The sequence below is a fragment of the Carlito syrichta genome, unplaced genomic scaffold, assembly GCF_000164805.1.
Source record: "Carlito syrichta isolate Samal-C Ts95f unplaced genomic scaffold, Tarsius_syrichta-2.0.1 Scaffold289551, whole genome shotgun sequence".
NCBI lineage: Eukaryota > Metazoa > Chordata > Mammalia > Primates > Tarsiidae > Carlito > Carlito syrichta.
In genome coordinates, this window is record NW_007233647.1 from 166,982 (window position 1) to 182,191 (window position 15,210).

A 15,210-nucleotide genomic window follows, 5' to 3' on the forward strand; every position below is an offset into this window, starting at 1 on the left:
AATTCTAGACCTCAGAAGGGTATGGTTAACAGAAATACCTTTGAAAGAAGCACATGTTACTCCTGAGTTTATGGTTGTCTTTACTCATTCTGGCTCCTCCTATTTACCTGTTCTAAGCTATGACTCTAGCCTAGTTTCAAGCAGTGATTCAGTCAACACTGGGTTCTAATCTTTTGAAGATTTGCTTGGAACAAGGAAATCCATGCATCAACCACAGGCCCCATTCCAGGAATGGACCCCCGTATCTCAATGGCCTGTGGCTAAGCAGGGTCACTGGGAGGTGAGGACAAAGTCTATAAACCAACAAACCAGACAGAAGTTCTGGAACTGGGTCACAGTGAGGAATACTTGGACTACCTATGTGCCCAACACCTGTTCAAAGTCATTCCCAACATTCCTGACTAGATGCAACCACCTGGTGATACTGGTTTTACATCTATTCGACTATGTGATCAGAGGGGCAGAAAAGCCCTCATTAACTGAAGACCAGTGAGGCCTATAACCCAAGAAATAACCTAGGACTACTGAGAGCTCTTACCAGTCCAAAGAAAGCACCAGAAAGTCAAAAGAGCTGGAAAAACTTGGATAGGGGAGGCCCTTCCTGGAAAAGTGGGCGCTGGACAGCACAGCCACACAGAGATAGAACAAGAAGACAGTCAGGAGCTCTACTCAAGACTGCAAAGGCAATACTTTTTCATTGAGAACTGGTGTAGGAGTAGGAAAATTGGCAATTGACTGATTGCCTGTGTAGCCCTGGAGAAATCAGGTGACTTCTGTTCAGAGTAGGCAGAGCTGCTGGTGCTGTTCTTCAGGGCAGTATAGTCTCTGCTGCACCTCATTCAGCCAGGGCCAAGTTTGTAGACTGCGGCCACTGGCCTCCTGGCAGATGTTCTGTTCCTGTGTCACATTCAGCTAGGAATGCTTGAACCTTTTTCACCAAACTCTTCCTTTTCAATGTGCTGTCTTCGAAATTTTCCGGCAGGATCAGTGCATCAATCTCTTCCAAGATCTTCATAAACTGCTCTACCGTGGCTTTTACTCTCCTATCAAGTTTGCAGAGAGCTTCGGCTTGCAAATCCTTCACCAGAAAATGCTGCTGGATTCCAGTAACCTCTTTATTCAGCTCTTCTAGTTGGCTAGCTATCTTCTCCACAGACTTTTCCAAATCTTTCAGCTTCTTTAGTTCAACTTCTTCCTCTGGACTCTTCTTTTTCCCAATTAACATGACCCGGCAACCATTTTGTATTCCAAGTGCTGACAATGGTGTCTCCATTTCCTTTGAGAGGACAACAATAGATTTAGGTTAAGAGCATGCTATTGAGAGACCCAAGAAACCAAGAAACTTATTTGCTGTAAAAGTAGCGTTTAGTTCACTATATTTCATATATCCCCACCTCATGTTTACTATATATTTTGTGTATTCCTACCTCATGTATTTTATGAAATCTTAGTACTTTAAATCCTACCTCAGACCCCGTAGAATTAGGCATATGTCGGGTTTTAAGCAGTGTTTGTATTTAGAACTCTTGGGTTAAGCATTGTCAGCCCCAAATTAGCAGGCTAACTTCTGCTTTTACAACGGGATGTAAATGATAAAGCGATAAGCCCCTTTCAGACATTCCTACAAGGTGGCAGCAGACTCAGAGGCGCCAGCTGCTCTCTATCACCGGTTTTTATCCCAGTGATAATTTACACGCAGTGGCTATGTAAACCTGCAGGGAACAAAGACTTTTATAAAAGTAACCGCCTTGCTATAATAAGCTTGTGATATTTTATAAATTCCCAGAATTAGTATATGATTTTCTACCCCACATTCACTGTATGGGTTTGCAGCATTCATATTTAAAACTTTGTTAAGTTTGGCTTTTGTTGTCCCATAATGACCATGTTATGTTATGTAAATGTTAAGCAAACAAGCTTTCCTAAGCATACCTTGGGATGGAAACTTAAAGGGCTAATGTAACCCTTTGCCTGCCGGCTCAGGTTACTTCATACGCAGGGACTGTATGGACCTAACTTATCTAACATTCCACTCGGCCCATTAAGTGGGTTTCTGTCAATCACGGGCAGCACCCACCAATACCAAGTGTTCCCGTACCCATTAGGAGAAATTACCCAATCATGTAGAATCAGGTTTGAAGTTCTTTCCCCTCCCTCTGTAATTATGCATAAAAACTACTTGACATTATGAATCGGGGCTCTCGTCCCTGAAGCTGCTGCTTCGGGTGTGAGCCCAGACTCGAGCCTGAATAAGACCCTCATGTGTTTGCATCCGAGCTGGCTCTTTGTGGTCTCTATCTCTCTCATTAGAGTCCTGGGTTCAACACCTTCAGGGATTTTCCCTTAAATATGAGTTTCAGAAAAGACAGTGAACCCCCAGTGGCCTCTTCCACAGCCTGGGCCAGATCTTGGACAAGTGGTTCGCTGTTGCCCTGCTGGGGAGTAACATGAAGGTCATGCTTCTCATCGCTGTGGGTGACAGTCACGCTGAGCCGGCTGCCGCCATCTCCTCCGGGTCACCACCTCGCTCCGGGAGCCTCCTCGCTCCGCCCCGCAGGGCCGAACTTCCTTCTTCACGGTGGCTCCCGGCCCTGCCCGAGCGCCATGCCCCGGAGCCCAGGCGCCGCGCTCCGCCAGGCCCGCACGTGTTGGCCGCCCGCAGGGGTAGGTGAGCGCCGCTTCTTGCAAGCCCGCCCGGCGGCTTCCCGGCCCCTTCGTGACATTCTCATGAGGAAACCAGGCACAATTTTTAAGAGCAAATGAACTAAGTGGATTTAAGAAAGATAAAAGTTTATCAAGAAACTTCTCAACGGTGATTGTTTAATAATATATCTGTTAAAAAATGTCCAACTCTCTTTTGTACTTTATACCCTTAGATTTTTGTAAGTTAAATGGTGGATATTTATTAAATGTCTAGATCATTTCCAGCAAGATAAAATTCCAACACTTTAATTGCTGAACATAAGTTTATGCACTTTTGACTTCTCGTTACAGAAAAACTAAAGGTGATTGGGTGTGTTAGTAAACATACCCTGTGCCACATTGAAATGTCACACTATGAGAAAATATATTCTCCCCAAAATTAAGAAAGAGTGTCAATCTACACAATGGTGGTTTCACAAGATTAAATTTACTAAAAGTTCAATATTTTAATATATTGTAAATAACGCAAGAAATTATAAGATAAACAACTCTGTGAGGAAATATAAATTAATATTCAATGTACAATGGTGTGTTTTTGTTAAAGGAAAAAGAAAGCAATTCTGTCCTAAAGTAAAATGCCTGGTTTTTCACAATGAGAAAGAAATAGTATAGGACAAAGCCTGAATAGATAAAATGAATTTGTAGGTTTGTGGAAGAAGAGCTTGGAAAAAGTATTCTCTATGTTTAAGCTAGCTAAGATGTGAATGAATTTATCATATGTAAAAACTAATGTGCCTGAATGTAAAAAGTATATTGGTACATTTTTTTTAAAAATACTGGTCTGTTTTTGCTTTATTAGGTATTTGAAAACTTAGTCATCTCTATTCAAACAGCTAGATCTCAACTAAGTATCTTTCTGCATTTGCCTTTGAAGATTTTTAATTATTACTCTGGCTATATTAATGACTATAGCTCCAGAGTGACCCATGATTCTATTTTGAACAAGTGCTTTTTCACCTGTGACTTGTTTTAAACAAATTTCCCAAAATTAAATTATGAATAAGGTCTTTTAATGTCAAGCTAACTTTGAGAGCTTCCAGAGGGCCTCGGGAATATTTCAAAAGAACTAATTCTCTCTCCTTATAAAAACAGAGACATTAAATCAATTAGGTCTATCAGATATGTCCAATTTGCATGAAAATCTTGGTTACACAAGAAATTAGATGTTATGTCTCTGTGTTATACTTGCATATAGATAGATGTTACAAATGAGTGAAACTTCTAACTAGCCTCTATCTTTCCATTCTAACCAATGAAATATTCTTTGTCATGTTTTTGTGAACACATTATAAAAGCTTTCACTCTTACCTCTCCCAGTAGAGTCCTAAGACAACTGTGGCCTATCTGATTCATGAATCGCTGAATGCACTAATAAACTCTTCAAAATTTTGACATGTGTAAGTTTAACTTTTAACAATCCAGGGCCACCCTTGATCATTTTCCTGCAAAATATGCAGATTATTAAGATATAATATGGATTTTTATCTATTACACATATAAATATTTAGTAAGGCAGGATTTTGTGCATATGAATACTGTATAAACTGTTGGAACCCTTCAGTATGCATACTCTGTGAGACAGCAGTGAGTGCTCTTGGATACCTTGATATATGTGCACTTTTTTCCCCCTAAACTGTGCCTTTTACGGGTTATGATATATTAAGAAATTGGAATGTAATTAACTTGGTCAAATTCTCAGAAACACACTATGCCTGCATAAATGTCACAGCCCTGTCTCATGACCTCAATGATATATGGTTCGGCAGTTGAGTATGGTTTGGTTTGAGAATTTGATGTAATTGTAAAACATGGTTGATTTTCATTTTAAATTGAACAAATCTATATTTGTTGCAAAACAAACAAAAAACCCCAAATCAACCAACTAACCACAGAAGTATACAATGAAGAAAATGAAAAGTTCCCTTGTTTCCAAACCCAACTCCATTGCTGTCACACTTTTATACATTAGCTGTAACAGAGAGTTGTGGCTTTGGAGTATTGTAGATACTGTGACCAAGGATTCTCATAAATCCCAAGTCCATTCCTGACAATCATGTGACCTCTGTGGGCAATGGGCAAAATGTGAAGGTGAAGGAAAAGAAAATCACATTACTGTGTGCAGAAATTTCATCTCAGGACAGAAAGCTGGCACTTGGAGACAGAGTATGTGGTTTATGTTGGAGACTTCAGGGGCTCTTCCCTGGCCCTGAGCCCAGAGTGGATTTTGCTGCATTTTTCAAGATGCGCTTGAAAGAATAGAAGTCTGTCAAAGATGAGGGGCAGAGAGTAAGCAAGACAGATGGCTCCACCCACGAAGGTTCACCTTTCTCTGGTGGTGTTTGTGGGATCAGAAGAAAGACCTAGAATGAGTTGGTAAGAACTATGGCTTCTAAGGAAATATTCATACTCCTGGAGAGCTTGCGGTGTGAGGCTCCATGGCATCATGGTGAGCACTCTGAACTCTCAATCCAGTGATCTGAGTTCAAGTTGTCATTCCAAGTTCAAGTCATCTCAGTGGACCTTTTGGTTTAATTGGGATGAAACTTGGAATGAGGGTCTTGCTTCCTTGCCCCAGAAACTGGACCCTCAGAGTAGCTTGATGGCTCATGTTAACATTAAAAAAAATATTGCCAATACATTGAATTGGGGTGACTGGTCCTGAAGAGTCCCCTTCCTCAGTGAGCCCACCTGGCCTGGTGCAATTGGAGGCCTAGCGGGGCCACCAAGGGCTCCAGTGACCCAGCATGTCCCCCACCCTCTCCTCAGGGTGAAAGGTCGCTCCCACTAAAAATGCTGCCATGGATAATCCTAGTCGTCAGGATTTCTTTCACTTCAGGAATCGTGTAATCGCACTGATTATTCTATTTCTGCAGAGGTAGAAAATAATTCCTGAAGATGTGGTGTGTTTCTTAGCAAGGTCATGGGCAGTGAGATTGCACTTGCGGGTCATGGGTCAAGCAGGTCCAGCACCTTTGCTTTTGTTTTTCTGGACTCTCTCCTCCCAGAACCTCGAGCTTTGGGGTCTCTGCTGAGGTCACTGGGGGCCGCAGTTAGCCTAAACTTTGTACCTCAGCCCGGGGAATGTCCTTCAGCCTGAACTGGACCAAAAAGAGAGATCCGCACCGGGGATTTCGGCATCTTGGGTCATGGAACCCACTGGACCCTGAGCCAAGGCCACCTAGATGAGACAATCCTGGGTGGCTCCGAGCCAGAAGTCGGGGCTCTGGACCTTCACTTTCGTGCTGGCAGGGCCTGCTGCAAGAAGACACTACGGGAGAAAGTCATGAACACTTGCTTCCTGTTCCCTCCAATTCATATACACATTTAGATGAGGATTTTGAAGGCACCCCCTACCTAGCTAAAATGTTCTCTGCCTGGTGCTAGAGAGTCTCTTTATTTTTTTGTTTATGGAACTTCCCGTAGTTACAAGGAACTGAAAAATAAAACTGCTTTTGGGGCTGCTCACTATGGAGGGTGTAAAAAGGAAGGGGATTGGGGGCCTGTTGCAGGTAGCTAAGGGAGAAAGGAGCAGAGAAAGAAAGGAGCAAAGGGAGGGAGCCAAAGGAGTAGGAAGGAGAAAAGGAGATATGCCAAGGTTTGGTTTTTGTTGGTGAGTTTGGGATGACGCATTTCCCCACTCTGTAGCACTGCCCCCCTGTGACCCTGCCAGATAAAGACAGTCCCCTCACCTCTAAAAAAAACTACGACTCGGTATCTATCTGGACACAGACACAAAAATGTATAGCAAAATATTAACATTTTAAATCCAGCAATATGTAAAATGAGGAATGTACTTCAGCAGAGGGATGTGATGGTTAATTTTCCGTGTGAAGTTGACTGTGTTAAGGGAAACTCAGGTAGGTGATGAGTCATTACTTTGGGGTATGTTTGTGAAGGATTTTCTGAAAGAGATCAGCATTTGACTCAGTCGACTGAATAAAAAGTTCTGCTCTCATAAATGTGGGTAGGCATCATCCAATTTGTTGAGGGCTCCACCTAAAATAAAGGTGGAGGAAGGGCTTCTTCATTCTCTCTTCTGGACCTGGGACATCTATCTTTTCCTGCCCTTGGACAGGAAAAGATAGAACTCCAGGTTCTCAGGTTTTTACAGTCAGTACTTAAACCAGCGCCATCCTTCCCCCTCTACACCTCTAAATCTTTGGCCTTGGCCTGAGAGTTACATCATTGACTCCCTTAGTTCTGAATCCTTTGGAATCAAACTGAATTATACCTAGCTCTCCATTTTGCAGATGGCATATTATGGGACTTCTTGGCCTTCATAATTGTGAATTCTCATAATACATCTTTTCTTCTATCTATCTATCTATCTATCTATCTATCTATCTATCTATCTATCTATCTATCATCCTCTATGTTCTATTTCTCTGGAGGACTCTGACTAATACAGTGGGCTTACCCCAGGAATGCCAGACTGGTTCACTATGAGAAAGTTAATTACTGTAATGTACTATATTGATAGTCTAAATAACTTCACATAATCATGCCAGTTGATGCAGAGAAGGTATTTGACAAAACACAACATCTATAAATGATAAAGTATCTTTGTATGTTAGGAATAGAAGGGAATGTTCTCAATATGCCATAGGACATCTACAAACAACCTACAGCTAGCATGACACTTAAAGTTGAAAGACGGAATGCTCTTCCCTAAGACTGGTAACAGGGCAAGGATGTCCACTCTCACCACTCTTATCAACGTCATATGTAAGTCTTCATCAGTGCAATGAGGCAAGGAAAAGAATAAAAGGCATCTATTTTGGAAGGCAAGAAATAAAACTGCCCCTATCGCAAATGGTATGATTTTCTATATAGAAGATCCCAAGGAATCTGAGGGGAAAAAACCAAACTACTGTAATTCCCAGGTGGCGTAGCAATTTTGTAGGGTACAAGGTCAACAACATACAAAAATCAAATATATTTCCATATACTAGCAAATTAGAACTGGAAACCAGAAAAGTAAAAAAAAATACCTTTTATTGTATTTCCCCCCAAGTGAAATACTTAAATGTAATATTGACTAAACATATGTGGGATCTATAAGTTACAAATAATAAAAGTGGATGAAACAACACCTAAATAAATGGGAAGATATATCATATTCATGTATTAGAAGATTCAACAGAGAAAGATCTATGGTTTATTCTCCCCAAATTGACAAATAGATTTAATTCAATATCAATTAAAAAAACGATTACATTTGGTAGATGTTAAAAATTTCTTTTTTTTGTGGAAAAAACTAAAGGCTAAAATATTTTTGTAAAGGAATAAAGTTGGAAGAATTGCACTCTTCAGTTTTAAGACTGACTATATAAACCTACAGTTTGCAAGATCTTGTACTTAGGAGATCTTGTACTTAGCAAAGGGATAGGAATACCGATTGAACAGAAATAATCTAGAATCCAGAAATAGGGCCACGTAAATACAGCTCATTGATATCGACAAAGGTGCAAAGGTAATTCAGTGGAGAAATATATTTTTACCTTTGATGAATTGAGTTTAGGCAAAGAGGTCTTAGGTCTGACACCAAAAGCACAATCCATTAAAGAAAGCCAATATGTTGGGCTTCATTGAAATTAAAAATGTTTTCTTTTCCAGAACAGTTGAGTATGAAAAGCTACAGATTGAGAGAAAAATGACAAATACGGCAAAGCACTTGTGACTAGCTATGTATAGAACTCTTAACATTAACAAAAGGAGATAGACAACAACAATTAACAAAACAGGCAAAAGCCATGAACAGCCTTTGCAGAGGAGGAACACATGAAAAGATGTTCCATATTGTTCAGCCTTGTAGAAATGTCAATTAAAACCACAGTATATGTGCATACACAATATGAAGTGTTGAGGATGAAGAGCAAATGGAATTCTACTACACTGCTGGTGAGAATGTAAAATGGTGCTGCTTCCACTCTGGAAATGATCTGGCAGTTTCTTATAAAGTTAAGCATATATTTATGGCATGATCTAGTAAGCTCACTCCTGGGCATCTGTTTACATTAGAGAAATAAAAACTTCTGTTCGCGCAGAATCCTCTATAGGAGTGTCCATAGTAGCTTTATTTGTAATAGTCCCAAACTGAGAAAAACACAAAGACCCTTTAGCAGGTTAGTAGATAGGCAACCTAGTGTGTATTCACGGAATGGAATGAAAACTCAGCAATACCTGTTGATAGGCACATTTTGAATGAAACCCACTGTCACTGTGCTGAGTGAAAGAAGCCAGTCTCAAAAGCTTACATGCTATGTGCTTCCCTTTCTCTGACATTCTCAAAAAACAAAAGTATAGTGATGAAGAACAGTGTTTGCCAGGTTGATGTTTCCAAGGAGGATATGACTATAAGGAGAAAACACAAAGAGGATTTGGGGGAAGATGCAACTGTTTTGAATTCTGATTATGGTGGTGGCTACATGTTTGTTAACATGTTAAAATTCATAAATACATTTTTTAGAAGAAAACAAGCCTATTTTAGTGTACAATAATTAAAACAACAATAACAAAAGCCCTGCACTAAAGACTGTACAAGCTGGATGTTGAAAAGCAGGGATTTTGTCCTCTCCCTAGCAGTAGGAAGTCTGTTGCCCAAACTTTTCCTAAGAATTTGCTTTCTTAAGGCAATGTTGGATACTTTTCTTGAGTCCTCCATGTAAATTACAGTGAGCAGTCCAAGGTGCACTTTCTTTATGGCATCCTTTTATTCTTCACAGCTTGTTAGCTGTCACTCTGTCTTTGCCACTTCTGGGGATAATATAGGGGTACTGTAGATCCCTGTGCTGGCTGACTTGCCACACTTCCCAGGACTGGTCTCTACCAGGAGCAGTAAGAGCCTCATCTAACTGCTCCAGACACCAGTGAGGGAAATCATGTGATATTGCAAGGGCTTTTGTTGGAGGGTTTTTTTTGGTTGTTCGTGGTTTTGTTTTTTTTTTTTTGAGTTGGAGCCTCACTCTGTCTCCCAGGCTGGAGTGCAGTAGCACGGTCACAGCCACAGCCACCCCAGCATTGACCTGCTGGGCTCTAGCGATCCTTCTGCCTCAGCCTTCCAAGTAGTCAGAACTACAAGCACACGCTACCATGTCTGGCTATTTTTGATTTACTGTAGAGACAAGGTCTCGCCAAGCTGCCTGGACTGGTCTGGAATGCGTGGGTTCAGGCAATCCGTTCCTCTGGGCCGCCCAAAGTGCTGGGAATACAGGCTTAGCCATCGAGCCCAGCCTAGAGGTTTTTATAAGAGCCAACAAGGGAAGAAAGTGAGATCATGCTGTAGCCCAGATTCACACGAAGGGTTCTGTGGCCACAACTCAGAGTACATTTGGAAAGTTATCTGAAACTGCCATCATGTTTAGCATTGTAAACAAAGAAAGAAACAGACACAGAAGACAATCTGCCAAAAGGATTTCCCAAAGAGACTACCATTTTGATTTCCACCAGCAATGAATGAGTGTTTCTGTTGCTGTGCGTGTTTAACAGCATTTACTATTGTCATTTTTTGGGTTTTAGTCCATCTAATCGGAATGTAATGATACCTCATTTTAGTATGGAGCTTCCTAATGACAAGTGAGTTTTGAGGTTGTTTTAATGCTTATTTTAAATCTGTATATCTTTTCTGGTGAGAGATCCAAATCTTTTACCTATTGTTTAATTGGGTCGTGTGTCTTCTTCTTATTGAGCTTTAAGAGTTCTTTGCATATTTGGACATCAGTCCTTTATTAGATCTGTATTTTGCCAGTATTTTCTCTCAGTTTGTCTGTTGTTTTTCGTTCTCTTAACAGTGACTTTCACAAAGGAGATTTTATTTTTAATAAATTCCAGCTTATCAGTTTTTTTCTTTTGTGGATTGTGCTTCTGGTTTGGTATCTAAGAGTCATCATGAAACCAAGGTCACATATATTATCTTCTAGGAGACCTGTGGGTTTTTTGGTTTTTGGTTTTTTTTTTTTTTGTCTTTTTGAGTTGGAGTCTCACTCTGTCACCTAGACTGGAGTGCAGTGGCCACTCCCGGCCACTGCAGCCTTGACCTGCTGGGCTCCGGCGACCCTTCCGCCTCAGCCTTCCAAGTAGCTGGAACTACAGGTGCACGCTACCACACCTGGCTAATTTTTCATTTATTGTAGAGATGAGGTCTCACCAAGTTGCCCAGGTGGGTCTTGAACCTGTGGGCTCAGGCAATTCACTCACCTCGGCCTCCCAAAGTACTGGGATTACAGGCTGAGCCACCGAGCCCGGCCGGCTTGTGGTTTTTTACTTTACATTCAGGTATGTAATCCACTTGGTGAAAGGTATAAAATCTATGCCTAATTTTTTCATGTGGATGTCTAGTTGTTCTAGCACCATTGTTTTGTTGACAAGTGTACCTTTTCCTTGTTCAATTGCCTTTGTACCTTTATCAAAGATCAGTTTACTATATAGGGTCTGTTTCTTGTCTCTGTATTCTTTTCTACTGATCGAGTTGCATGTGTTTTTCCCCTTTTTTCACCAATTCCACACTGTTTTGGTTACTGTGATTTGATAGTAAATCCTGATGTTGGTAGTGTGTTAAACCTCTGAGATTTTTTTTTTTTTATCTTCACCATGAGATCCTCCTGGTGGTAAAATTAGCACATGTGTGAAATGCCCCCTAAGTGGGGGATCCAAAGAGTTTTTAATGCTCCGGCTGATTACCCTGAGCTCCTTTTAATTTGTCCGTAGGCAATTATTCCTATCACTTGCTGGCTGCAGCAGCTTCTATTCCTGGTAAGCTATGATTCCCTGCATTAGTCTTTCTAGTTTTTAGGGTGGCAGTCTGCTCATGACTTCAATTCTCTGGTTCATTTAAGAAGAGTTATTGATGTTCAGCTTGTTAGGCTTTTCCCTTATTGCTAGGAAAAATGATGACAGCTCTTTACAAGTTAGAGTAGAAACTGAAATTTCCTCTTAAAAGTGACTTACAATAAAAGATATCAATTGTAAATGTACAATTCAATCATGTAAATAGATTTTTAGAATTGTGCAAGCATCACAAGAGTCCCAATCAGAACATGTTCCCATATTCTTTTGAGCCTCTTGCAGTCATTTCCAATCCCTGGTCACCCTGACTGGGCCTGAACAGAAAAAAGTTTGGCTAACAAACATCATGAATTTAAATTTTTATTAGGTTGGAACTTTATATAATGGAGCATTGACCTATGTTTGTGATAGTTACAGAAGACATTGCATTCCAGGATTCTTGAATTGGTTCATCTACGCTGGTAACTGACACTTACTATCAAACCTTCTCTGGTGAGACCAAGTGAAGGTGCAAAAAAAAAAAAAAAAAATCTGCAGTAAGAAATAGAAGCAGATGATGATTTTGAACGTAATGTTCTGTGGAGTTAAGTGTTGTATCATCATTATTCCTTCAGGAATATGGTTGGCAATATGAAAGAGACAGTCCTGTGGTGCCTGACATGCCCTTCATTATCTTCTTCAAGTTTCAAGGGCTCCAGAATGTCACATAGGGGAGCACTGTGGTTCTTTAATTTCTTTCTTTCTTTCTTTTTTGTCTCACTGGGATTAGCATACATTTATCAGAAGATAAAAAATCAAGAGTAGAGATAGTCGGGCTCGGTGGCTCAGCCTGTAATCCCGTACCTTTGGGAGGCTGAGGTGAGTGGATTGCCTGAGCCCGCGGGTTCGATTTATCTCTACAATAAATAAAAAATTAACCAGGTGTGGTAGCACGCGCCTATAGTTCCAGCTACTTGGAAGGCTGAGGCAGAAAGATCGCCGGAGCCCAGCAGGTCAAGGCTGCGGTGGCCGGGAGCGGCCACTACACTCCAGTCTGGGCGACAGAGTGAGACTCCAACTCAAAAAAAAAAAAAAAAGAGTAGAGATAGGCACCCATACTAGCCTACTGTTGCTACATAGTAATAAATTAGTGATTTGAAACCACTGAAGCCTTGAATGAAGTGGCTGGGTTCTTTCATCAGAGTCTCACAAGGTGAAACTGGTGAGGGCTGGCTGAGTTTTTGTCTGCAAGTTAGGCTACTCTTCCAAGTTCACTGTAGATATTGGCAAAATTCATTTCTTGTGATTGGGGGACTGAGGTGCCTTTTTCTTTGCTGACTGTCAGTCAGGAGACACTCTGACTCCAGAGGCTGCCTGCCTTCTCTGGCACTTGGCCTTTTCCATCATTCAACCACCAACAACACATGGAGTCCTTCTCAAGCCCCTGCCCTCTCTGACTTCATCCTCTACTAACATCCAGAAAAAGCTGGGCATTTATGGGGTGATGTGATCAAGTCTGGGTGGTCAGGTCACTTCGCCAACTTAAAGTCATTTAACTGCCATAAAACAACATAATCACAGTCATGATATCTCATCACCTCTATGGGTTCCAGGGATAAGGGCAGGACTTCCTTGGAGACCATTTGAAATCCTGCCTACCACATGCCAACCTCTGGTCCCCAGGCATTCACAGTACTCCAGAATGCAAAATGCACGCGCCTTCTCCCCTAAAGTTCTCCATTTCATTCCATTAGAGCATTAGTTCAAAGTGAAAAATGTCATGTAGATCACATCTAACCAAAAGTTAGTCTCCTCTAAATCATCTACATCAGATGTGCCTGAGGCTTCTGAGAGTGTTTATGAGGTACAGATCCTCGACATGATTCCTTTTCCTCTGCCAGCCTGTGACACCAAACAACTTATCAGTCCCCAACGCGCAATGGTGGGACAGACATAACAATTATAGTTCCATTAAGGAGAAATAATAAAGGAATAAAGAAATCATCCATCCAAAACAGGTTTGAAATTCATCTGGGCAAAGTACAGCAGGAGTATCTTGATTAGGATCCAGATCCTGGGACTAATCATCGGAAATGGGGCTTTGCCTCTCGACCCTTGGCTCCACATTTGTTTTCATCTTTATTCAAATCATTATGATATTTTTTTTTCTTCTCACACTCCTTTGGTTCTTCCTCTTCCTTTTCATAGCCCTATCCTTCTCCTAACTGCTTGGAACATCCTCCCCACCAGAACTGGTCAGATATTGATCATGTCCTGGTTCTGTCTACCTCCCACGAGGCTGTCCTCCTGATCTCATACTCTTCTGGGATTCTCTTTACTGATATACCCTCTATCAGTCCTATTTTATTCTGTTCACTTGGCTGTCTTAGGAGAAAAATCTAGGATTGTAGAGACCCAGAAGCCTGGAATCAAGTGCCTAGTTCTCTGCCTTTCTTTTTTCAAAGGAGAAAGAAGATGACAGTGATCATCATAAAGAAACGACCCATATGAGAGCTGAGATTCTCCAGCAATTCCAGCACAGAAAAATACCTAAAAAAAGACCAGAGGACCAAAAATCCCAGACTGGGAAAGCAGCATTGTGGTAAGTACTACTTAATACCTATGTATTTTGAGGTCCAAATTGATTCAGCAAGTGAATGAATACTGAGTATAAATAATAGGACTATAGAGCTGTGATAAGCCCTTTTAATATTTTTGTTTCCACAATGGAAATATCCCTGCTTGATTCATAGTCCCCTGAAGTTCAGAAGTGAATTCCTGGAGGGGCGAGTTAGGTGCTTTGGACAGGGAAGCTGGGGTCAAGCCTTGTATGGTGGCTCTGCTGCCTTCAAGTGATGAGAGAGGTTGTAAAAATGTCTTGGTAGTTCTGGTCCTCAGTTTCCACATCAGGAAGATCAGGTTATTGTTCTAGTTCTCCAAGGTCATTATCTGCTCATTTTTCTTTGAGTTCATTGGAGAATGAGATGTGTGTTCAGTGTGCCTTGGGATGTGCAACTGAGATCTGACCCTGGTCCTAACATTGTGTGTTTCCTGAAGGAGCCTGAGCTGAGTCCATACCCTGGAAACCTAGCACAGAGGGAGTAGATGAAAGGAAAAAAGTCAGCAGATTTGGTGATGAGGAGAACCCACAAAGGACAAGATAATGGTGGAGCAAATAAAACTCCCAGAAGGTGAGAATTTTAATTTTGTATTTTATCCTCTACTTATAGATCCAGTAGCTAAGGTAGAAGTAAAGCAACTTTGAAGTATAAAGTGAGAATGAAGGGGGGTCTGAGACTAAAATTCTGTCTCAAGATTCTCAATATTTACTGAATTGTATGCAATCCATGAATGTTTGCAGAATAATTGTTATGGATTATAACTATGGATTATGAATTACAATAACTGAATAATTATGTTGGGAGCCATTTTAAAAATAGCAGCCATCTTATATAAGCCTTCTTCTTTGTCCTCCGAAAAGCCCGCGCGCGCCAAACCACAACACCCCTCCCACCTCCTCTCCTCATACCACCACTACTCTTCCTCCTATCATAAGCCGCCACACGCCCAATTTCAACCCGCCCCTCTTTGCTATGTATATAAGCAATCGCCTAACAATAAAATTTTGAGGCTTGATCAGAACACTGTCTTGCCTCCATTCTGCGTGTCTCCTGTCTCTTTCTCTCTTGGTCTCTCTCTCTCTGTTCACCAGCAGCAGGTAGTCCTCCTCGTGCCCACGTTTTA

The 15,210-nt window shown here is 41.2% G+C and overlaps 1 pseudogene; it reads right to left on the reverse strand.

The window, feature by feature from the left end:
• Nucleotides 1–835: 835 nt before the first annotated feature.
• Nucleotides 836–5,851, reverse strand: LOC103256468 (annotated as a pseudogene).
• Between the last annotated feature and the right edge of the window lie 9,359 nt (nt 5,852–15,210).